Here is a 26,113-nt window from a genome sequence, read left to right as displayed (position 1 = left end):
TCATTCAAAGTGCAAAACTCACTAATTCTTAGTACATTCACAGAGTTGTGCATCAGGCATCATCACCACTATAGATTTTAGAACATTTTCAATCCCTGTGTAAAGAAAATCACCACCCTTCTTTACACATCATTCTCCAATTCCTCTTTCCCCACCAGCACTAGGCAACCATGAATAAAGTTTCTGTCTCATAGATTTACCTATTCTAAACTTTTTATATAAACAAAATAATGTGGTCTTTTGTGACAGGCTTCACTCCCTTAGCATAATGTTTTCAAGGTTTATCCAAGTGTAGCATGTATCAGCATCATGTTTATGGCCAAATAATACCCCACTGTACAGATATCCAGATTTCACATACCCACTCATCCGTTGATAGAGTTGGGTTTGTTTCCACTTTGGAGTTATTATGAATATTGCTGCTATGAACATCTGCATACAACTTTTTGCATGAATACATATTTTCATTTTTCTTGGGTATATATCCAGAAGTGTGATTGCTGGATCATATGATAACATAGGTTTAACTATTTAAAGACCTATTAGACCATGTTCCAGGCAGCTGCACTGTTTTTCATCCCCACCAGCATTCCATGAGGGTTCTGATTTCTCCACATCCTTTCCAAGACTTGTCTTTATCTGTGTTTTTTTATACTAGCCATCTTGAATGGTTATGATATATCACTACGGTCTCAATTCAAATTTCTTTAATGGTTAATGATGTTGAGCATCTTTTCATGTGATTATTGGCCATTTGTACAAATCTTTGGTGAAATATCTTTTCAAATTATTTGCCCATTTTAAAATTGGATTATTTGTTTCTTTATTATTTAATTGTAGAAGTGCTTTATATATCAGATATACAAGGGTCTCTATTTTTTTTAATTTATTTTTGAAAGAGAGAGAGAGGGCACAAGTGAGTGAGGGGCAGAGACAGAGGGAGAGAGAGAGAATCCCACGCAGGCTCTGGTCAACGCAGAGCCCAAAGCAGGGCTCCAGTTCACGCAATTCAGGACTTGAACTCACGAACCACAAGATCATGACCTGAGCCAAAGTTGGATACTTAATCAACTGAGTAATCCAGGAGCCCCAAAGATACCAATCTCTTATCAGACTTACAGTTTGCAAATATTTTCTCCCATTCTACGAGTCTTTTACTTTTATTAATTTTTTTAAAATATTTATTTATTTTTGAGACAGACAGAGACAGAATGCGAGTGGGTTAGGAGCAGAGAGAGGGGAGACACAGAATCCAAAGTAGGCTCCAGGCTCCAAGCTATCAGCACAGAGCCCCACGTGGGGCTCGAACTCACGGGCCGTGAGATCATGACCTGAGCTGAAGTCAGACACTCAACCGACTGAGCCACCCAGGCGCCCCAAGTCTTTCAATATTATTAATGATGTTTGTTGAAGGATAGTTTTCGTGATGTCTACTTTGTTGTAGAATGAATGTTTGTATGCCTTCAAAACTCATACATTGAAATCCTAATTCTCAATGTGTTGGTATTTGGAAGTGAGGCCTTTGGGAAGTAATTAAGTCATGAGTGGAGCCACCATGATGGAATTAGTGCCCTTATATAAAGAGACAGAAGGGAGATTCCTTCCCTCCTCCATTCCCTTTCTATGTGAGGTCACAGTAAGCAGAACTCTGCTGCAAACCAGGAGGTGGGACCTCACCAGATACCGAATCTGCTAATGCATTAATCTTGGACTTCTTACCTCCAGAACTGTGAGGAATAAATTTCTGTTGTGTAAGCCACCCAGACTATGGTTGTTTAAGCCACCCAGAATAAGACAACTTTAATCCAAGTGTTGTTCTCTCCCCATGTACTTTCTTCCACACTATTTGTGTTAGGGTTCTCCAAAGAAACATAACATATAGAGATATATATATAGGATACATAGGATATATGTAGAGATATAGATATTTATTATAGGAATTGGCTCTTACAATGACAGAGACTGAGAAGTGCCACAATCAGCTATCTGCAAGGTGGAGAACCAGGAAAGCCAGTGGTGTGTCATTCCAAGTCTGAAGTCTTGAGAATCAGGAAGCTAATGGTGTAAAGTCACAATCTGAATCCAAAATCCTGAGAACCAGGTGCCCCAGAGTCCAAGGGCAGGAGAAGATGGATGTCTCAGCTCAAGCAGAGAGAGAAAGAGAATTTGTCCTTCCTTAGCCTTTTTGTTCTATCTGGACCTCTAAACATGCCCACCCACTCTGGAGAGGACCATCTGTTTTACTTAGTTCATCACTCAAATGCTAATCTCTTCCAGAAACACCCTCACAGGCATACCAGAAATAATATTATACTAGCTATCTACATATCCCTTAGCCTAGTCAGGTTGACACATAAAACTAACCATCCCACTATTACTCAAAGCCATCTTCCACCACAGCAATGCGGGGTCACAGGGAGTGAGGTGAATCAGAATAATCTCCAGCATTTTTCTGATAGAGATACCAAAGAAAACACAGCATGTGAAAGAGTATAAAACTAGAACAGGCCATCTACCTATTTTTCAGTAGGAGAGATTGAAAGATGTACATAGAGAGAGAAAGAAAGACCCAGAATGCTCTCTTCTCAGAGCTGAATCTCAGTTTCTAGTCCCGAGTCTCTACTTCCTGCAGTTTTTCCTTCTAGTGAACTGCTACAATATCCTCCCAATAACATCAGCCAATATTTTTTTCTTTCTGCTAGAATTGGGTGGGGGTCACCTGGAAGTAAAAGTGACTGGACATTTCAGTGCTTTCTTATTATTGGAGCACCCTGTGGAATTAGAGGTATAGCAGCATCAGTGGGGTTAGAGTGAAACACCAGTGGGAGAACACATTTCTAACATGGTGGGAAGTCTGGATGTGTGATTTCTCAGTGAGTCAGTGGAGATGCAGCAGCTGATATTTTGATAAACAAAGGTATCTTACAAATCACCTTAACCTTGATCATAAAAAATCCATTGGTTACCAAAAAGTTACTTTAACTCTGTTGCCCAATTGCAATTCATTAATTGTTTTAATGCAAAAAGACGACTAAGAAAACATCAATGATACCACTTCACATCTACTTGGATGGCTATAATTTTTAAAAATACAGAAGATAAAAAGTGTTGGCAAGGACATAGACAAATTGGAACCCTAGTGCATTGCTGCTGGGAATGTAAAAATGTAAAATGGTGTGTCTGCTGTGGAAAACAATTTAGTCGTTTCTCAAAAAGTTAAACATAAAATTTCCAATAACACAGACATTCCACGCTGATGTATATACCCAAAAGAACTGAAAGCAGTGGGATTGGGTAACTGTCCACAGGGCTGCTGCAGCAAATCACTGCAAACTTGGTGATTTAAAACAACAGAAATGTACTCTCACTGTTCTAAGTGGCTAGAAGTCTGAAATCAAGGTGTCAGCAGGGCCACACTCCCACTGAAGGCTCTAGGGGAGCATCTCTCTTGGCCTTTTCCAGCCTGTGGTAGCTGTTGACATCCTTTCTTTAGCCTCCCTAGCGTAACTCCAATCTATGCCTCCATCTTTATGTGGCGTGGGTGTCATTTTCTATCTTTTAGAAAGACACTAGCATTGGGTTTAGGGCCCACCCTAATCCACTATGCTCCCATCTCAATCCTTAACTTTTTAAAAGTTTATTTATTTATTTTGAGAGAGAGAGAGAATAAGCAGAGGAGGGGCAGAGAGAGATAGCTCAGAGCCTGACCCTGGCTCGATCTTACAAAGCATGAGATCATGACCTGAGCCAAAATCAAGAGTGGGATGCTTAACTGAGACACCCAGGTGCCCCACAATCCTTAACTTAATTACATATGCAAAGATCTTATTTCCAAATGAGATCAGTCCTGAGGTTCCAAGTGGACATGAATTTAGGGGACACTATGCACCCTGTACACTTATGAAGGGAATAGGCCTCAGAGAGATTTGGATTCAAAGTCCCAAATCTTCCCCTTTCTAACTCTGTGACCTTAGCAAGGCATGTCTTTCTGGGTCTCAACACTGGAAATGTTAATTATATTCTGTTATAATATTTTGATATGATTTTAAGTGTTTAATTATATAACTAAAAAGGGAGGAAAATCAAGTAGTGGAAAAGAGACAACACTTCATGATTTTTTCTTTTTTAGATATTCTGAAGAGTTTAGTATTAAAAATTGTGACATTTTTGGTCCCCAGATGATATAGACTAATAAAGATAATGAATATATAATGAATATATTGCTGAAATACATACTTGAAGGAGTTAATTTAAATAATAAAATTCAATACAATTAATGGCATTTTCAGTGTCATCAAAACTGTTTTTGCTGATCTCTCATTCCAAATCCTGTTTTGAATTTATTTCCTCTAAATAAGTATTAACCAGTATGAAATGATACTATCTTGTAATCACTTTTGTGGGCTGAATTGTGTCCCTGAAAAGTTCATCTATTGAAGCCCTGACCCCCAATACCTCAGAATGTGACTGTACTTGAAAATAAACCTTTAAAGAGGTAATTAAATTAAAATGGGGTCAAAAGAGTGGGCTCTAACCAAATATAACTAGCATCCTTATTACGAAGAGGAATTTGGACACAGATACACACACAGAGGAAAGACCATATGAAGACACAAAGACCCCATCTACAAGCCAAGAGAAAAAATCAACCCTGTTGACACATTGATCTTTTTGCCTCCAGACCTGTGAGAAAATTAATTTCTCTTCTTTAAGCTGCCCAGTCTGTGGTACTTTGTTATCACAGTCATAGCAAACTGATCCACTTGCCATTTATTTTTTATATATCACACTAAAATCTGAACATATTCATAATTTTCTCTACGATCAAGAACTAACTACTCTTTTAGGAAATGCTACATGGGTTGTAATGTAAGCACTGTCTGGATACATGGCTGGTGTTTCATTGAGCCCATCTGATGTTCCAGAACAAAGTGAATTTTGCCTTAAAGATAAATCTAAAACTCTGCCTTTTAGGATATAGAACACCAACCTTGACTTTACTTTTTTTTTTTCCTTCAGTCTTTGTTCACTAAGATTCAAAAAAATCCCAAAGTCTAATCTCATGCAGGGATACGCTGTCACGTTACTATGGAAATTTAGAGAAAGGAGAGCTCACATCTGGTCAGGGGGTGGGGAACGTTCCATTGAGGGGGTGATATTCAAACAGACCCCCTAACAATGAGACCAGCAGCAATTCATAGGCAGTATATTCTAGCTGGAGATAAAAGATTAAGAAAATCAATGAAGTCTGAAAATGTTGGTGTTTGGAGAACTTGAGATAATATCATTTCATTGAAGCATGTATATGTGTATAGAGGTAATAAATAAAAACAAGAGTATTCTAGAAACCAATTATTGAAGATTATTATAAAGCTAAAGAATTTGGATATAAAAAACCAGTGCATTTCAACAATTCACCTGAGATGTTTGTTAAAAATGCAGTTTCTTGAGCCTTATTCATGATTAAATAAGTCAGAATCTCTACCAGTGGGTCTCCAGAGCATGCATTTGTAGCTAGCTCCATGGGTGTTGTTTGTCACACTGAAACGTGAGAACCATTGCAAAAGGTGGTAGGACACTATTAAATGGCCCTGAAAATTTTTGAGCAAGGGAATAACCAAATTATGTCTATATCTTAGGATGATTAATCTAGTAGCTATTGGTAACATGGCTATAATAAAGGAGATATTACAGACAAGGCAGGAGACAGGTTTGGGAGGCTGATGCAACAGTCTAGGCAGAAAACAAGGCTAGGATAAGGCTGGATATAAAGGGCCTATTTGTCATTTGAAATACATGACAAAACAGAACTGCAGAATTTTATAATAATCATATATAAGAGGATGAGAGAAAGGAAGCATCTGGAAAGACTAAGGTTGCAAGCCTAAGTAGTTTAGGTAATGTTAATTACAGGTAGGGCAGTCATAAGGAAAATCTTGTTGGGCTTTTAACCACGCATGATGGATTCAGACTGGGACATGTTGAGTTTGAGATTTTAGTAGGCATCCAGAGCAAGACATTCAACTGGCAGTGTGAAATATAGACTAGAGTCCAAGAGTGAAGTAAAAGCTCAAAATACAGATTCAACATTTATCTGGCTAGAGATGAAGCAATCTGGGTGGATGACTCTTGGCTATTGTCTACCCAACACAGGCCCTAGGGGAAAGTCATACAGAACCCGTGGGTTTAATGAGAATTTGTAAGTTATAAACTGAAATTGTATTATTATTATTTTTTAAAAAATGTTTTTAAGGTTTATTTATTTTTGAGAAAGACAGAGTGCTAACAGGGGAGGGGCAGAGAGAGAGAGGGAGATACAGACTCTGAAGCAGGCTCCAGTCTCTGAGCTGTCAGCACAGAGCCCAATGCAGGGCTCAAACTCATGAATTGTGAGATCATGACCTGAGCCAAAGTTGAACATTTAACCGACTGAGCCAGCCACCCAGGCACCCAGAAATTGTATTATTAATGATATAATTTCTTGCAATGTTAAGGATAGCTTACACTATGATCTGTAACTAAAATTACATCTCTGGGCCTTCTACATTACGTTTATTTTAAAGCTAAAACAAATAGCCTTCACAATATAATTTTAATGAATATTACACTTTTCAGTATAGAATCAAGTTACAGTAAAGGCTAAAGAAATGTATCTCTTGGGGCCTACCATTCCTTACTATTTCCAGTATCTTCTGAGTTCATCTGTAAAAAAAACACTTCTTTTCTGGAGTGCATTCTCAAGTTTCTTCATATGATGTCTAATGGTCACAAACTTTTTTAATGTTTTCATTTTAACAATCAATCTTACCTTCACTTGATTACATGGCTATGTATAGATTCTAAGTTCAAAATCATTATATCTCAGGCTTGGAAGAAATTTTCCTTTTCTTACCAGCCCACTATTGTTGATGAGATGTCTGAAATTGATTCTTATTCCTTTGTAAGGCTCTTGTTCTATTTCTCTCTGAAAGCTTTTAGAATTTCCTTTATTATCCTTAAGAGATCAGAAAATGTTGTCAAAATGTTTCTAGGTGCATCTTTTCAAATTCTTTTCTTCTTGGCTCTTAGCAGATTCTTTCAGTATGAAAACTTTTCTTTCTTTAACTCAGGAAAATTGTCTGCCATTATTTTTCTCCTTTCCAGTCTGTTCCTTCTTAATGGAATTCCTACAAATGCTGTACCTGCTAAATCTATCTACCATGTCCCTTAACTTTTCTGTATATTTCTCTTATTATCTCTGTCTTTCAGATTGCTGATTGGTTTTTCAACCATGTCCTTTTTAGTATTTAGCATGCCTACAGAATATTTAAATTACTAATAACTCTTTTTTATTCCCTGGCAGGTTTTTTTTTTTCAATAACACTGATGCTTATTTTGTGGATCCAATTTCTTCTTTAATACTTCCAAAGATACTAACTAGAATTTTTCTTTTTTTAGATTTTTTTCTCTTACCGGAATTGTTTTCTCTCTTGTTGGTTGTTGGGCCAGTTCATCCTGATCTTTTTCATGCCAATTTTTTTTACTGCTGTGTGGTTTTCTTCTGCAGTTTGGTTGTTCTTTCTCCCTAATAATCCTTTCATTTGAGGAGGATAGTAGCCTCCATGTAGAGGAAGGGACACTTGTCAATAGCAAGCTTCCCTTCAGGGTGTAGCCTTGGAACCAACCAACAGGCAGACAGAGCTGCCATTTGAAAAAATAAGGACACAGAGTATTTAACATTTTAACCCATAAATGCAGCCACCTATTCTTTTAATTTTCATCTGTATCTATTTTGGGGGATCCAAGCTGTGTTCTACTTTTTTCTCAGGATCCAGTACCTAAACCTGGAACTGCTCAAGTATCTCCTCCATTCTGGGGGGTGGGGGGTGGTGGAATGTGTGGTGCTTAGTCTATTATCTTGAATTAGGAAACTTTTAGTTTCTTAACAATACTCTTTTAACCAGTAGGCATGATTAAAGTTAGATAATATTCAGATACTTTGCCTTGTATTCAATAGCAACAACAAAATTCCTTGTTGCTGCTTCTTATCATCATCATGAAGAGACTTTATTCTTTAGAGTGGTTTTAGGTATACAGAAAAATTGAGTTTAAAGTACAAAAAATTCCTACATGCCCCCTCTTCTGACAGAAGTTTCTTCTATTATTAATGTCTTGCATTAGTGTTTTATATTTGTTACAGTTGATAAATGAACAAACACCAAGTTATATCACTGTTATACATACATACATGTATGTATCTATGTTTTATATATATATATATATATATATATATATATATATATATATATATAAAACAAAGTGATCACCACAATTAATCTAATTAACACCTGTCAACATACATTATTATTATATTATTATTTTTGGGGGGGCACCTGGGTGGCTCAGTAGGTTGAGCGGCCAACTTTGGCTCAGGTCATGATCTCTCAGTTCGTGAGTTAGAGCACCGTGTCAGGCTCTGTGCTGACAGCTGGGAGCCTAGAGCCTGCTTCTGTTTCTGTGTCTCCCTCTCTCTCTGCCCCTCCCCTGCTTATGCTCTGTCTCTCTTTCTCTCTCAAAAATAAACATAAAAGTTTTTTTTTTATTTTTTTCTTGCAATGAAGACTTTATAAACATCTGTTAACAACTTTCAACTGTGCAATACAGTATTAACTATAGTTACCATGCTGTACACACGTCCCCATGACTTATTTTGTAGCTGGAAATTTTTACCTTTTGACCCCTTCCACTCATTCACCGACCTCTCATCCCCCACCTCTGGTAATCACCGATCTGTTCTCTGCATCTATGAGGCTGGTTTTGATTGTTTTTGTTTTAGATTCCACTTCTAAGTGAGATAATGTGATATTTCTCTTAAGGTTCATTCTTGTTGAAAATGGTAAGATTTCCTTCTATTTGGGGGCTGAATTCTACTGTATAGATAGATAGATACATAGATAGAATCTATATAGATTATATAGATATAGATATAGATATAGATATATAGATATCTATTCTATAGATATAGATATATAGAATTCTATTCTATATATCTATATCTATATATATATACCACATTTTCTTTATCCATTCATCTATCAATGGACATTTACTTTGTTCCCCATATCTTAGCTATTGTAAATAATGCTGCAATGAATATGAGGGTGCATACCTTTTTAAGTTAGTGGTTTTGTTTTCTTCAGATAAATATCTGCAGTAGAACTGCTAGATCATGTGGTAGTTCTATTTTTAATTTTTTTTAAAAGAAAACTCCATTCTATTTTTCATAGTAGATAACTAATTTACATTCCGACCAATAGTATGTAAGAGTTCCCTTTTCTCCACATCCTTGCCAACATGTATTTCTTATCTTTTCAATAACAGCCATTCTAACATGTGTGAGGTGATATCTCATTGTGGTTTTTATTTGAATTTCTCTGATAGTTGGTGATGTTGAGTTCATGTACCTGTTGACCAGTTGTATGTCTTCTTTGGAAAAATGTCTATTTTTATATATTTATTTTATTTTATATATTTATTTATTTTATGTATTTTTAAAATGTCTTCTGCCCATTTTTAATCAGATTTGGGTTTTTTGCTATTGAGTTGTATACCATTACCGTGCATTCTTATAGCACTTTATCGTTTACAAAAACCTTTAGTTGCATCATTTAATCATCAGATAGCAGGTGTCCAGTAAATACTTTTGGATCATTGAATGAATTAAGCAGCTGTTTATGAGCTACAATTGGATTGTAATTAAATGCAGATGGCAGGACAAAAATATTAAAATAACTATTCTTCTTAAGTTCAGTATGTATCATTTGCTAAATTACCTATTCCAGACTACTAATAATTCCTTGGTATCTTGATAGGGTTGATCTGCTTCACTGGAGTGAGAATCTGATATCTAAAATTTTCTCTCCTTCTGGCTCATCAGGCAACATGACTAAGCACATAATCATAATTTTTTAAAAAACACCTAAAATTGGGGCACCTGGGTGGCTCAGTCGGTTAAGCGGCCGACTTGGGATCAGGTCACGATCTCGCGGTATGTGAGTTCGAGCCCCGCATTGGGCTCTGTGCTGACTGCTCAGAGCCTGGAGCCTGTTTTGGATTCTGTGTCTCCCTCTCTCTCTGACCCTCCCCCATTCATGCTCTGTCTCTCTCCATCTCAAAAATAAATAAATGTTAAAAAAAAATTTTTAAAAACACCTAAAATTATACTTTATCAAAATATTGTTTTTATAACCCCACTAAATTGTAGCAACATCTGGCACAAATTATTAAAACTAGTTTTACTAAAAATATGCTCTTTATATTACCCACATTTGAATCATATGAAACATTGCTTTTGAAGGCCTACTCTGTGCTAGGAAAGTATATTCTAACTAGCAAATATTTGTGCTAAGATTTTAGGAAATTTGGTGGGAAGGAATTGCCAGAATTACCAGAGGAAGAAAATGCTCAAATATTAAGAGACTAATAAGATATCTTATACTACGTAAATCCTTCATACTAACAGCATCAGTGGTTTGTGACCTACATTTTCTGATGTGTAAGATTCTCTGAGGGAAATCAAAAAGTATTCACTCATAGAGGTCTGATCTAAAAAGCTGATCTATCATTGGGTAGAAATCCAACCACAATGGTAGCTCAGAGTTTCATAACCTAACCCTGCCATAACGATTATTTGTCTAAGTCCTTTAACTCTGATGGATTTTATACGACAATGTGGGAAGAGAGTCTGTATCTTGATTGCTGAGAAAAAAACTTTTGCCATGTTGTGCCCTATTTTTTTTTTTTTTTAGCATTTATTTATTTGAGAGAGAGAGTGCAAGCAGGGGAGGGGCAGAAAGAGACAGAGACACAGAATCCAAAGCAGGCTACAAGCTGTCAGCGCAGAGCCCAATGTGGGGCTCAAACTCACAGGAGGCAAGATTATGACCTGAGCCGAAGTTGGACGCCTAACAGGTGGAGCCACCCAGGCGCCCCATCATGTCCTATTCTTAAGAGGCCACTAGAGGAAAAATATGGCAATAGCCAAATAAGGAAACTATTATTCTTTTCTTTTTGTATATGTTCTGCATGTTATGGCCTGATTACAGAATAATCAGGATGCGCCAAAAAAAGAACTATGAGTTCCAGAAGGCCAAGAATATCAGAATAATATGAGGCCTGGGAATATTGAAGTAGTAGGAGTGTGTATAAAGAAGCCCACTGTCATAGTCTTAGAGATCATTCTGATCTTTAACCATCATAACCTTGGCAAAGGAACACAAAAAGATTTGGTGGGAAGGAAATGAGTTTGTCGACTTCATATACCAACTACTAACCCTAATGTTGCTATGCAGTGAATTTTAACCTATTAAACTTCTTAATATAAGTCAAGAACCTTCACACGATATAAGATTTAGCCCCACACTTCCGTAATCTTTAAAAAGTAGAACAGAAGAATATTCCTTAACATTACAAAGAATATTAAGAATATCTATCTTTTTAAAAAATTTTTTAATGTTTATTTATTTTTGGGAGAGACAGTGACAGAGTGTGAGCGGGGGAGGGTCAGAGAGAAATCCAGACAGAATCTGGAACAGGATCCAGGCTCTGAGCTGTCAGCACAGAGCCCAACGCGGGGCTGGAACTCACAAACTATGAGATCATGACCTGAGCCAAAGCTGGATGCTTAACCAACTGAGTCACCCAGGTGCCCCTAAGACTATCTATCTTAAACCAGTATCTTAACAATGTACAACAATGTACATTACTGTTATTTTATTTATTGTTAATATTTTTTAAATTTACATCCAAGTTAGTTAGCATATAGTGCAACAATGATTTCAAGGGTAGATTCCTTAATGCCCCTTATCCATTTAGCCCATCCCCCTCCCACAATCCCTCCAGTAACCCTCTGTTTCTTCTCCATATTAGAGTCTCTTATGTTTTGTCCCCCTCTCTGTTTTTATATTATTTTTGTTTCTTTTCCCTTGTGTTCATCTGTTCTGTGTCTTAAAGTCCTCATATGAGTGAAGTCATATGATATTTGTCTTTCTCTGACTGACTGATTTTGCTTACAATAATACCCTCTAGCTACATCCACGTAGTTGCAAATGGCAAGATTTCATTCTTTTTGATTGCCGAGTAATACTCCATTGTATATATATACCACCTCTTCTTTATCCATTCATCCATAAGTGGACATTTCAGCTCTTTCCATACTTTGGCTATTGTTGATAGTGCTGCTACAAACATTGGGGTGCATGTGCCCCTTCGAAACAGCATACCTTTATCCCTTGGATAAATACCTAGTAGTGCAATTGCTTGGTCATAGGGTAGTTCTATTTTCCATTTTTTGAGGACTCTCCACTGTTTTCCAGAGCGGCTACACCAGTTTGCATTCCCACCAGCAGTGCAAAAGAGATCCTCTTTCTCCGCATCCTCGCCAACATCTGTTGTTGCCAGAGTTGTTAATGTTAGCCATTCTGACAGGTATGCAGTGATATCTCAGTGTGGTTTTGATTTGTATTTCCCTGATGATGAGTGATGTTGAGCATTTTTTCATGTGTTGGTTGGCCATCTGGGTGTCTTCTTTGGAGAAGTGTCTATTCATGTCTTTTGCCCATTTCTTCAATGGATCATTTGTTTTTTGGGTGTTGAGTTTGAGAAGTTCTTTATAGATTTTGGATACTAACCCTTTATCTGATATGTCTTTTGCAAATATCTTCTCCCATTCTGTCAGTTGCCTTTTAGTTTTGCTGATTGTTTCCTTCACTGTACAGAAGCTTTTTATTTTGATGAATAGTTCATTTTTGCTTTTGTTTCCCTTGCCTCTGGAGACATGTTGAGTAAGAAGTTGCTGCAGCCAAGATCAAAGAGGTTTTTGCCTGCTTTCTCCTCAAGAATTTTGATGGCATCCTGTCTTACATTTAGGCCCTTCATCCATTTTATTTTTGTGTATGGTGTAAAAAAGTGGTATTTGTTCATTCTTCTGCATGTCACTGTCCAGTTTTCCCAGCACCACTTGCTGAAGAGACTGTCTTTACTCCACTGAATATTCTTCCCTGCTTTGTCAAAGATTAATTGGCCATATGTTTGTGGGTCCATTTCTGGGTTCTGTATTCTGTTCCATTGATCTGAGTGTCTGTTCTTGTGCCAGTACCATACTGTCTTGATGATTACAGCTTTGTAATACAGCTTGAAGTCTGGATTGTGATGCCTCCTGCTTTGGTTTTCTTTTTCAAGATTGCTTTGGTTATTCTGGGTCTTTTCTGGTTCCGTGCAAATTTTAGGATTGTTTGTTCTAGCTCTGTGAAGAATGCTGGTGTTATTTTGGTAGGAATTGCATTGAATGTGTAGATTGCTTTGGGTAGTATCGACATTTTAACAATATTTGTTCTTCCAATCCATGGGCATGGATATTTTTCCATATTTTTGTGTCTTCTTCAAATTCTTTCATAAGCTTTCTATAGTTTTCAGTGCATAGATTTTTCACCTCTTTGGTTAGATTTAGTCCTAGGTATTTTACAGTTTTTGGTGCAATTGTAAATGGGATTGATTCCTTGATTTCTCTTTCTGTTGCTTCATTATTGTAAAGGAATGCAACCAATTTCTGTGCATTGATTTTATATCCTGTCACTTTGCTAAATTCACAGATCAGTTCTAGCAGATTTTTGGTGGAATCTTTAGGATTTTCCATATAGAGTATCATGTCGTCTGCAAAGAGTGAAAGTGTGACCTCCTGGCCAATTTGGATGCCTTTTATTTCTTTGTGTTGTCTGATTGCAGAGGCTAAGACTTCCAATACTATATTGAATAACAGTGGGAAGAGTGGACATCCCTGTCTTGTTCCTGACCTTAGAGAGAAAGCTCTCAGCTTTTCCCCATTGAGGATGATATTAGCATTGGGGTGTTCATATATGGCTTTTATGATCTCGAGGTATGCTCCTTCTATCCCTACTTTCTTGAAGGTTTTTATCAAGAAAGGATGCAGTATTTTGTCAAATGCTTTCTCTGCATCTATTGAGAGGATCATGTGGTTCTTGTCCTTTCTTTTATTGATGTGATTAATCACGTTGATTATTTTGCGGATATTGAACGAGCCCTGCATCCCAGGTATAAATCCCACTTGGTCATGGTGAATAACTTTTTTAATGTATTGTTGGATCTGGTTGGCTAACATCTTGTTGAGGATTTTTGCATCCATGTTCATCAGGGAAATTGGTCTATAGTTCCTTTTTTTAGTGGGGTGTTCGTCTTAGACTCAAGGTAATGCTGGCTTCATAGAAAGAGTTTGGAAGTTTTCCTTCCATTTCTATTTTTTGTAACAGCTTCAAGGGAATAGGTGTCAACTCTTCCTTAAATGTTTGGTAGAATTCCCTTGGAAAGCCATCTGGCCCTGGACTCTTGTTTTTTGGCATATTTTCAATTACTAATTTGATTTCTTTACTGGTTATGGGTCTGTTCAAATTTTCTATTTCTTCCTGTTTCAATTTTGGTAGCATATATGTTTGTAGGAATTTGTCCATTTCTTCCAGGTTGCCCATTTTATTGGCATATAATTGCTCATAATATTCTCTTATTATTGTTTTTATTTCTGCTGTGTTGTGATCTCTCCTCTTTCATTCTTGGTCCTTTCCTTTTTCTTTTTGATCACACGTTACTTTTAAAATCAGAGACAAAGCTTTGTTCTGATAATTCTGGCCAAAGTACTTAAATGTAAAACCTAAACCTCTCATAAGAACCCTCTTATAAAAGAGAAAAAATAAACACACACACACATGCATATACTTCCAAATTCAGTCCAGATGTAGATCCTAAAATAGTCCTATAACCTAGCTATAGCCCCTCTTAGCCACAGGATGAAAGATATTGAAGAAGACACAAATAGAAAGATACTCCTTATTCATGGATTGGAAGAATTAGCATTGTTGAAATAATTATCTTACCCAAGGTCATCTATAGATTCAATGCAATTCTTACCAAAATTCCAATGGCATTTTTCACAGAATAGAAACAACAATCCTAAAATTCATATCGAACTATCAAAGACCTCAAATAGCCAAAACAATCCTGGGAAAGAACAAAGCTGGAGGCCTTACACTAAGTTCAGACTGTCTTAAAAAGCTATAGTAATGAAAACAGTATGATATTGCATAAAAATAGACTCATAATCCAATGGAACAGAATAGAAAGCCAAGAAATAAACCCATGCATATACATTCAACTAATCCTTAACAAGGATACCAACAATGGAGAAAAGGGGATCTCTTCAATAAATGGTTTTGAGATAACTGTATATCCATATACAAAATAATGGAGTTAAGATCTTATCTTACACTATACATAAAAATTAACTCAAAATAAAGACTTAAACATAAGGCCCGAAACTCTGTAACTTCTAGAAGAAAACATAGGGAAAAATCTTCTTGACATTAGTCTTGGCAATGATTTTTTGGGGGTTTCACACCAAAAGCACAGGCAACAAGACCAAAAATAAACAAGAGACAACATCAACCTAAAAAGCCCTGTACAACAGAGGAAAAATTCAACAAATAAAAGGCAACCTACAGAAAAAGTATTCACAAATCATATATCTGAAAAGAGTTAATAACCCAAATATATAAAGAACTCCTATAACTCAATAGCAAAACTAAATTAAGTTAAATTAACATGAAAAGAAATACAATTTAAAAATCATAAGAGGACTGAATAGATATTTTTTCAAATCTATTTTTTCAAAGATATTTTCTCAATATCACCCCTCATCAGGGAAATGCAAGTAGCCAGAGTTATCACCTCACATCCACCAGGATTGCTATTATCAAGTCAAGAAATTGCCAAGTGTTAGCAAGAGTATGAAGAAAAGGAAATCCTTGTACACTGTTGATAAGAATGTAAAACTGTACAGCTTTTATGGAAAACAGTATGGAGGTTCCCAAAGAAATAAAAACAAAACTACCATACAATTCAGTAATCCCTCTTCTGAATAATAGCCAAAGGAAATGAAATCAGGATCTCAAAGCGGTATCTACACTCCCATGTATGTTGTAGCATAATTCACAATAGCCAGGATATTGAAATAACCCAAGCATCCACTGATGGATGAATGGACAGAATAATATGGTACACACACACACATACACACACACACACACACACACACACACATGGAATATCGTTCAGGTATTAAAAAAAAAAAAATCCTGCCATCTGCAACAACATGAACCTGGAGCACATTATGCTAAGTGAAATAAACCAGAAACAGAAAGACAAATACTGTATGATCTCACAGGTAGAATCTAAAAGAGTCAAACTCTAGAACTAGAGAGTAGAATGGTGGTAGCCAGGGGGTGAGGGGTGGGGAAAATGATATGTTGGTCAAGGGTACAGAATGTCAGTTATAAGATGAATAAGATCTGGGGATCTAATGTACTGCATGGTTATAATTAATAATATTGTATTGTACAATTGAAATTTACTGAGAGTAGATCTAAGTGTTCTCACCATACATCCCCCCAGATGGTAACTATGTGAGGTAATGTGCTAACTTGATTTTGATAATCATTTTACAATGTATACATGTTATATATCAAGTTGTACACCTTAAAAATACATCAGTGTGCCTGAATGATACTAAAAGCGTGATCTATAAAAGAAAAAAATTCATAATTTGATTTCATCAAAATTAAAACTTTGCTTTTCAAAAGACCCCATTAAAATGATGAAAAGGCATCCCACAGATTAGGAGAAAATATTTGCAAACCACATATCTAACACATGACTCCTATCTAAAATATATTTTTCCCATTTTATTGAGATATAATTGACATATAACATTGTATTAGTTTCAGGCATATATATTTTTAAACATTTATAATGTTTATTTTTTATAGAGAAAGAGAGACAGAGTATGAGCAGGGGAAGGGCAGAGAGGGAAACACAGAATCTGAAGCAAGCTCCAGGCTCTGAGCTGTCAGCACAGAGCCTGACACGGGGCTTGAACTCATGAACTGTGAGATCATGACTGGAGCCAAAGTCAGACACTTAACCAACTGAGCCACCCAGGCACCCCAGGTGTATATATTTTTAAATGATCAAACCTCAACATTAAAAAATCCAAATTGAAAATCGTTAAAAGACATGAAGAGAGACATTGCACTGAAGAAGATATATGGATGACAAATAAGCATATGAAAAGATGTTCAACATCAATAGAGAAAAACAAAGACTATAATGAGATATCACTAACAGAACAGCTTTAAAAAAAAAAGGGGGACAATAGCAAATGCTGGTGAGGATGCGAAGAAACTGGTTATCTCATATATTGATAGTGGGAATGTAAAACAGTACAGTCACTCTGGAAAATAGTTTAGTAGTTTCTTAAAAAAACTTACCATATGTATTTCCGCACATTTATTCCAGAAAAATAAAAATGTAAATTTACACAGACACAGGTACACAATACTATACCATCTTTACTTGTACCACATCCATACCAAAGAACACTACTCGGCAATAAAAAGAAATGAACTATTGGTATGTACAACAACTTGGATGGCTTTCAAGGGCATTATGTTGAGTGAAAAAAGCCAAAGGTTGTATACTCTATGATTCCTTGATGTAACACTCTGTAGGTGGCAATATTAAGAGATGAAGAATAGGGGCGCCTGGGTGGCTTGATCGGTTAAGCATCCGACTTCGGCTCAGGTCATGATCTCACGGTCCGTGGGTTCGAGCCCCGCGTCGGGCTCTGTGCTGACAGCTCAGAGCCTGGAGCCTGTTTCAGATTCTGTGTCTCCCTCTCTCTCTGCTCCTCCCCTGTTCATGCTCTGTCTCTCTCTGTCTCAAAAATAAATAAACGTTAAAAAAAAATTAAAAAAAAAAAGAGATGAAGAATAAATGAGTGTTTGCCAGAGGTTAAGACTAGAAGGCAGGGTGGGGGGAGGAGGGGAGTTGATGTGACTATAAAGAGGCAATATAAAGGATAGCTTTGCAGTGATAGCTTTGTATCTGGATTGCAGTAGTGGTTACATATGATAAAATGAATGGAACCATACCCACACATTTTACCCATGCAAATTTTGTGTTGGACATTGTATTAATAGTTACATAACATGTAACCATTGGGGGAAATTTTATGAAAGGTACATCCATTCAGCAAGTGAATGGATAACAAAACTGGAACACTACCAGACAATAAAAATAAATTATTACAAGCATCATGAGCTTTTGTGGGAGATGACCATGATTGATTAATGGATATTAAACTTATCTTCCCAGCACAACTCTAAACTAGCAACATGTTAAGAAGTAACTATGTGCAGGCATTGGCCAACAGTGTAGGATGCAAAAAGTTAACTCCACAGTCACCTGATTTCATTCCTAAGGGCACTTTCCAACACTGAGCACAGGGAGTGGAATTCAGAGCAATGACCTCACTGGGCAAAGAAAACAGATTATATGGGGCTGTTGACAGAGCTGGAATTGTAGAGTGGGATATCAAAAAGGAAATAGAGCTTCAGAAATCTGCATGGTGCCCAAGAACAGTGTTGTGCCATAGAACTTTCCGCAATGATGGAAACATTTAATGTGCTGTCTGGTATGTAGCCACCAGTAAGTACCATGCTACTGAGTACTTGAAATGTGGCAAGTATAAGTAAGGAACTAAACATTTTGTTGACATTGAATTTAAATGGCTAGAACATATGGTTTGCGGCTACTGTATTAGCCATCATAGCCCTAGAATTTGACTGAATAAATTGCAAATATGCAGAGCAAAATTCTGTGAGCCCTTTCTAGCTTACTTCACTTTGCATAATATAGTCCCGATTGATCCATGTTGTTGCAAGTGGCATGACCTCCTTTTTTAAGACTAGCATCTATTGTATGTATATATGCCACAATTTCTTTATCCAGTCATCTGATGACAGTTTGTTTCTATATCTTGACTATGGTGAATTGTGCTATAATGAACACGGGTGTGTAAATTGCTCTTCCAGGTATTGATTCATTTCCTTTGGATATATATCCAGAAGAGTATAGAACTGCATGATACTTTTAACTTTTTGAAGAAACTCCATGCTGTTTGCCATAAAGGCTGTCCCACTTTACATTCCTACCAACAGTGTACAAGGGTTCTCTTTTCTCCACCTCCTCATCCACACTTCTGTTTTATCCTTTTGATAATAGCCATCCTAATAGATGTAAGGTGATAACTCATTGTGGTTTTGATTTGCATTTCCCTGATGATTAGTGATTTGAGCATTTTTTCATACACCTGCTGGCAATTTCTATAAATGGCATATATAAACAGACATATATAGGTCTCCTCTGGAAAATATCTCACTTATATGTGTGAAATATATATATATATATATATATATATATATATATATATATACACATACATATATATATATATATATACACATACATATATATACACACACACATATATAGAAAAGTAGAACACATAAAAGAGTAGAACAGTGGTTACTGGGGATGGGGAAGTGAAGGAAATCAGAAGATGGTTTTTGAAAGGGTACAAAGTCGCAGCTATGTAGGATGAGTAAATTCTAGAGATGTAATTTGCAGTATAATGACAACAGTTAATAGAGAATGATATACTGAAAATTTGCTAAGAGTAGACTCCAGATGCTCTCATTACACACACAAACACACACACCAATGGAAACTGTGAGAAGACAGACATGCTAGTTGACTGCAGTACTCATCTCACTGTATATGTCAAAACACCATGTCATACACTTTAAATGTACACAATTTTTATTAAAAGCAAACAAACAAAATATCTTTGTGAGGCCTGATGATTACCAGGAGCTGTGAGCTGACAGAAGTGGCAAAATATAGACACCAACCAAGGTAGAGAGCCCTTGCTGAACAACCCAGGCTTTTACTTTTAGATACAGAAAGGCCACACTTGAGGAAAGCTACTCTGTCTCTAGAGCATGGTTTTACAACCTCAGCATTACTGACATTTTTAAACAGATAATTATTTGGCATGCATGTTGGGGGTGGGAGGGGGTGTGTTCATTTTAGGATGTTTGCCAGCCTTCCTGGCCTCTACAAACTAAGTGCCAGTAGCATCCACACACATACTCACTGTAACAATCAAAACTGTTTCCAGACATTGCCAGATGTCCACTGAATCATAAAATCACCCCTGGTTGGGAATCACTGCTCTAGAGTAACAACCAATCTAAAACTATCCTAACAGACTAAAACAAATTCTCAACAGGATCATGCTGATCAATAATAATTTAACTTCCAGGGTGCCTGGGTGGCTCAGTTGGTTATGCGTCTGACCTCAGCTCAGGTCATGATCTCAGTTTGTGAGCTCGAGCCCCATACTGGGCTCTGTGCTGACAGATCCTCTGTCTCCCCTTCTTTCTGCCCCTCCCCTGCTTGTGTTTTCTCTCTAAAATAAACAAACATTAAATAATAGTAATTAATAACAATTATTATTATTTAGCCTCCTAAATAAAATTCTTTAAAAGAAGAAAAACTCAGTAAGACAAACGAAAGGTTATTTCCAGTAATACAAGTATGAAGAAGTCAAACAAAAATGGTCAAAAACTATCATTTCAAGGCACTGGAAATCAACCAAAGGTAAATAATAAGTTGAGAACTATTCCTGAAAATTGCTAGAGCTTTGGATAAAAAAAAAGCTGGGAGTCTGGGATTCTTGAGTGAGGTTCTCATCCTACCTAAATTGGTCAGTAAAGATTATAGCTTTAACAGGTTGTAGCAGACTATAAAAATCAACAACTTTGCTGTAAGATGATGGACTTGATTCAGTGCAGCAGTGCAAACATACAAGTTTGCCAGTTAAAGTGGGGGAAATCAGGAATGGACCAGGAAACCTGCAGTTACTAGCCAAAAGTGTCTGTCCTAGTTCTCGGAGAGCAGCAGAGCTGCCAGAAGTTTACTTAGATGATCTTGGAAACAAGAACGAAGGGCTATGACTAGTTCTGTAAACATTCTAACTCAAATATGATGCATGCGTAGGAGAGACCCAAGAATGACAAAATGTAAAAGTCAATGAAGACTTTAGAACTGGCTGCAACACTGTATCTCCCCCATCCCACACAGGAAGCAATGGGCAGAGGGTAGAAAGTCTATAGACTCAAAAGTGTTTGATGTTAACCTCTGTTTACATCATTTCCTGATTTATATATATACTATATAAAGACAGAAGCTACCCCTATGGATGTAGTTTTATTCTGGATAAAAACTGAAAGAATTTTAAAAATTGAGCAGAGAGAGCAAAAGCTCCACACCACAGAGGCAACAGATTCCATAGTTTGAGTCCAGGCATGCTCCTAAGTTTAAAAAAAAAAAAAAAAAAAAAAAAGAAGGAGGAGAAGGAGAAAGAGGAGGAGGAGGAAGAGGAAGAGGAAGAGGAAGAGGAAGAGGAAGAAGAAGAAGAAGAAGAAGAAGAAGAAGAAACCTTAAATATAAAACATAATCAAGACTTGCTACAATATATTACCTAAAATGACCAATTTTCAACCAAAAATTATTAGACATGCAAAAAACAGAAAAGTATGAAACATACTAAGAGAAAAAAGCAGTAGCTAATGGTAATGGAGTCTGCATGGACCTAGATGTTAGATTAACAAATATTTGAATAAGAGATTAATAAACATGTTTAAAGAATTAAAGCGTGTGTGAATCAACAAAAAAGGAAATCTATATGTAAAAATAAAAAAATAAACATAACCAAATTTAAATTCTAGAGTTAAAAAACATAATTACTGAAATTAAAAATAAAAATCATTAGATGGGCTCAACAGCAAATGTGAGATAGCAAAGACTCATTGATTTCAAGACAATCAATAGAAAGTATCCAAAGAATTAGAAGAAAAAAAGATTGAAAAAATGAACAGATCAGAAACAAACACATGTAATGAGAGAGGAAAGAGAAAGAAGTAAAAAACTTCTGAGTAACAGCCCAAAACTTCCCAAATTTGATAAAAAACATTAACATTCAGATATAAACAGCTCACCAAATCCCTAGCAGAATAAATACAAAGAGAATGCATCTAGAAACACCACAAAGTGATAAAATACCAAAAAAATCTTCAAAGGAGCCACATAAAAATGACACATCACAAAGAACAATATACTTAACAATGGACTTCTTGTCAGAAGTGGAGGACAAAAAGCAATGGAAAAACAAACTCAATGTGCTAGAACAAAACAAACTGTAACCTTAAAATTACCTATTAAGGGAAACCATCATTCAGAAATGAAGTCAAAATAAAAGCACTCCCAGATACACAAAAATTAAGGGAATATGTTGCTAACAGACTTACCCTGTAAGAGGTACTAAAGTTCAGGCTTAAGAGAACATCACATGGTAAGTTAGATACATAGGAAGGAATGAAGGACAGTAAATATAAAAGATTGTATATATGTTTTCTCTTTTTTAATTAAAAGAGTACCATTCATTGGAGCGCCTTGGTGGCTTAGTCAGTTGGGCGTCTGACTTAAGGCTCAGGTTCAAGCCCTGTGTCGGGCTCTGTGCTGACAACTCAGAGGCAGGAACCTGCTTCAGATTCTGTATCTCCCTCTCTCTCTGACCCTCCCCTGCTCGCACTTTGTCTCTCTTAAAAATAAGTATTAAAAAAAAAAAAAAGAGTATCATTCAAAACAATAATTATAACACCAAATTCTTGGAACACATAAATACACATAATCAAATATATGCATATCATAATGTAATTTATATAATGATGGCATAAATTAAAAGGGGAAAGAAATAAAATGATAGCAATGCAAAATTGCTAAATTTTACTGAAATGAGGTTAGTAGTAAGTAACCTCACAGAGACTGAAATAAATTTAAGATGAATAAAGAAATCTCTACAGCAACTACTAAAATAATTCAAAATATAAATCCAGAAGATTTAAAATGGCACACTATAAAGACTGTCTAAACCAAAATAAGGCAGAAAGGAACAAAGTTATAACAAACACAACAAAAAACCCTTAAGAAGTACAGAAAACAAAATGGCAGACATAAATCCAATCTTACCAATGTTTACATTAAATGGGTGGATTAAATATTCCAATTAAAAGGCAGAGATTAGGGGCGCCTGGGTGGCTCAGTTGGTTGGGCTACCGACTTCAGCTCAGGTCATGATCTCACAGTTTGTGAGTTTGAGCCCCACATCAGGCTCTGTGCTGACAGCTCAGAGCCTGGAGCCTGCTCCAGATTCTGTGTCTCCCCCTCTACCTCTCCCTTGCTCACACTCTGTGTCTCTCAATAATAAATAAACGTTAAAAAAAAAAAAAAGGCAGAGACTATTAGACTGGATTTTTAAAACTCCCAACTATGTGCTTTCTAAAAGAGACACGTCTTAAATTCAAAGACATAATAATGTAAAAGGACAGAAGATATATCAAATGGTATATGTGAGACAGCTGAAGTAATTACCAATACTAACATCAGGCAAAATAAACTTTAATTTAAAATGGAAAATCTTACCAAAAAAGGTATTTCATAATGATAAATAGGTCAACACAACAGTAAAATAATAAATGAAAATGAACCTCAATAGTCTCAAAACAGATGAAGGGAAAATTGACAGAGAAGAAAAGAAAATATTCAATAGGTAGAATCAGAGGTATCAATATTCCTAATCAGTAATGGAAAGAAAAACTACACACAAATCAGTAAGGATATAGAAGACTTAATCAACAGAATATTCCAATAGCAACGGAATACACATTTCTAACACAGGAAACATTCTCAAAGACAGAACATACTGCAGATCATGAGTATCAATAAATGTTAAAGGACTGAAAGCATACAAAATATGTTTTCTGTGCACATCAGGGACTAGCAAATCACACCCACATGCTGAATGAAGATCATTGCATTTCTGTATGTAAAGTTTTATCGCAACATCTATTTCATTTACTTTGTCTACGGATGCCTTCATATTTCAACAGCAGAACTGAATAGATGCAATAGAAATCACAGGGCTGCACAATCTAAACCTGTGGAAAAACTTAGCAAATCTCCAAATTATTTCAGCAAAACAAATCTGGGAAACTCAAATATTTGGTAATTATAAAAGGCACTTCCAATAACCCACTGGTCAATGAGAACAAGAAAAAATTTTAAATGTCTTGAATTAAATGACATATCAAAGTGCAGCTTTCAATGGCTGAATTAGAAAGGGAGAAAATTCTAAAATAAACAGTCTAAATACATTCACCTTAAGAAGGTAGGAAAAAAAATAAAATCCAAAGTAGAATGTACTGAATTATAAAAATCAGATCAAAAATGAATGGAATAGAAACACAAGAAAAATCAATGAAACGAAGGTTATTTTAAAAGTGTAACAAAACTGATAAATAGCAAAAAAATGACCAAAAAAAGATTAAAAAATTGTTAATAGTGTAACTTGTGCTTCAGATCCTGCACTAAGCATTTTTATATTAACTTCTAAATATTTTAAGATACATCAAATCTCAAGAAAGCTCTTGAAAGAAAAAAATATTATCTCATGCAAATCAAGTTGAAATTTAGATATAGGCAAATTCTTCAAAAACCAAACTTACCAAAATTAAAGAGGTAAGAAATATGGATATTCTGATATTTACTACTGAAGTTAAAGCCCTAATTAAAAATCTCCCCAGAAAGAAAAGTCCAGACTTGGATGGTTTTACTGGTAATTCTTTCTTAACATTTAAGAAGGAAATGTTAACAATCTTGTATACTCTTCTAGAGATTACAAAAAGAAGGAACAGTGCTCATCTGGAATACTACTAAGCAATAAAACATGAATGAACAACCGATAGACAAACCACCACAGTGGATGAATCCTAGATACTGTGTTGAATGTAAGTAGTTTTATGAGTCCATGTATATAAAGTTCTAGAACAAGTAAAACCTCTTTACCATGATAAGCAGAACAATGGCCCAAGAGATAGAAGTCAGGCTGGCAGGAACTGGACAGAATAGGAACATTAAGTGGAAGAAATTTTGTGGGTTACTTAGGTATACGATGTACTTGCAAAAACTCATTGAACTGTGAGATGTAATTGTAAGTTACATCAATAAAATAAATGCTTCACTTAAAAAAAAAAAATCAAACCATTGCAAATTACTGAGCAAAATCTGGCCAGTCTAAGTAAAGACCAAAACACAGCTAGTCCTATTAACTCTTTGTGGGGAATAAGCTTAGAAATTCGCTGGGTTTACACCAATGGGTTAACAAGTCATTAAGAAGGACAAAGCCATAGGATGCTCACACCCAAGTTTGGGTAAACAAGATTAGGCAAATAAGGATAGAGAAGGGGGGCTAAGGCCCGCAGAATAAAGTAGGGAGGAGCACAGGCCCCAATACATAGGTATATGAAATAAACAAGATTAGGTATTCAGGGCACAAGTGACCCCCAATTTAGTACTAGAGCAGAAAGCTGCTTTCACATAGGAGGGAAGAGTCAAGTTAGGTAAACAAGGTAATAAACAGGGCAATAGACTGCTGCACTGCACAGAGGTGATAGGATTAACAAAAGAAAAGGTGCCTTGTTAACCCTGAGGTCACGAGTCCTATCTCATCACCTAGGCTAGCTAAGATAAACAGAAGGGGTAGGCCTCAGGTCTGCTTTTAACAACCTTCAGCAGGGCCAGGATTTTGTTTGGTATTAATCCAAACCCCTAACCCCGAATATCTTCAAGACTCCCTTTCCCTCACGTACATGAGTACGTGAGCTAATCTTCACAGATTTATTGTCTCTTTGTGCACGTTCACCACCACGTTTGTAAGCCTTTGGATCCTAATAAAAACAGGGCAAGGACACTTATTGGGGCTCTTGTCTTTTCCCAGACATTAGCCATCTCTGGCATTTTAATCCTGCGTCCAGCTTTCTTGCTAGACAAGAAAGAACTTTAGACTTAACGTCTACAACTCTTGACCTGGGAAAGCAAGTATACCAGTTTCTCTAGTGATAAAAAGTTTATTCATTTACTAAACTCTGCAACTTTGTATGGAGACACTGAGAAGTTCATAGACAATGCCCTACCAGCTTCAAATGAAAAAGTAATACATTTGCATTGATCTTTCAAAATAAGAGCAACATTTAAAACATACTGTTCAATT

The 26,113-nt window shown here is 36.2% G+C and overlaps 1 long non-coding RNA gene across 1 annotated transcript; it reads left to right on the top strand.

The window, feature by feature from the left end:
- The first annotated feature begins 1,651 nt into the window (after window positions 1-1,651).
- LOC122237726 lies at window positions 1,652-25,099 on the top strand. The gene is made up of 2 exons (XR_006216345.1): window positions 1,652-1,729; window positions 24,737-25,099. It is a non-coding gene; the product is annotated as an uncharacterized LOC122237726 (long non-coding RNA).
- The last annotated feature ends 1,014 nt before the right edge of the window (window positions 25,100-26,113 follow it).

The sequence above is a fragment of the Panthera tigris genome, chromosome B1, assembly GCF_018350195.1.
Source record: "Panthera tigris isolate Pti1 chromosome B1, P.tigris_Pti1_mat1.1, whole genome shotgun sequence".
NCBI classification, from domain to species: Eukaryota; Metazoa; Chordata; class Mammalia; order Carnivora; family Felidae; genus Panthera; species Panthera tigris.
This window is presented reverse-complemented; position numbering and strand designations above follow the sequence as displayed.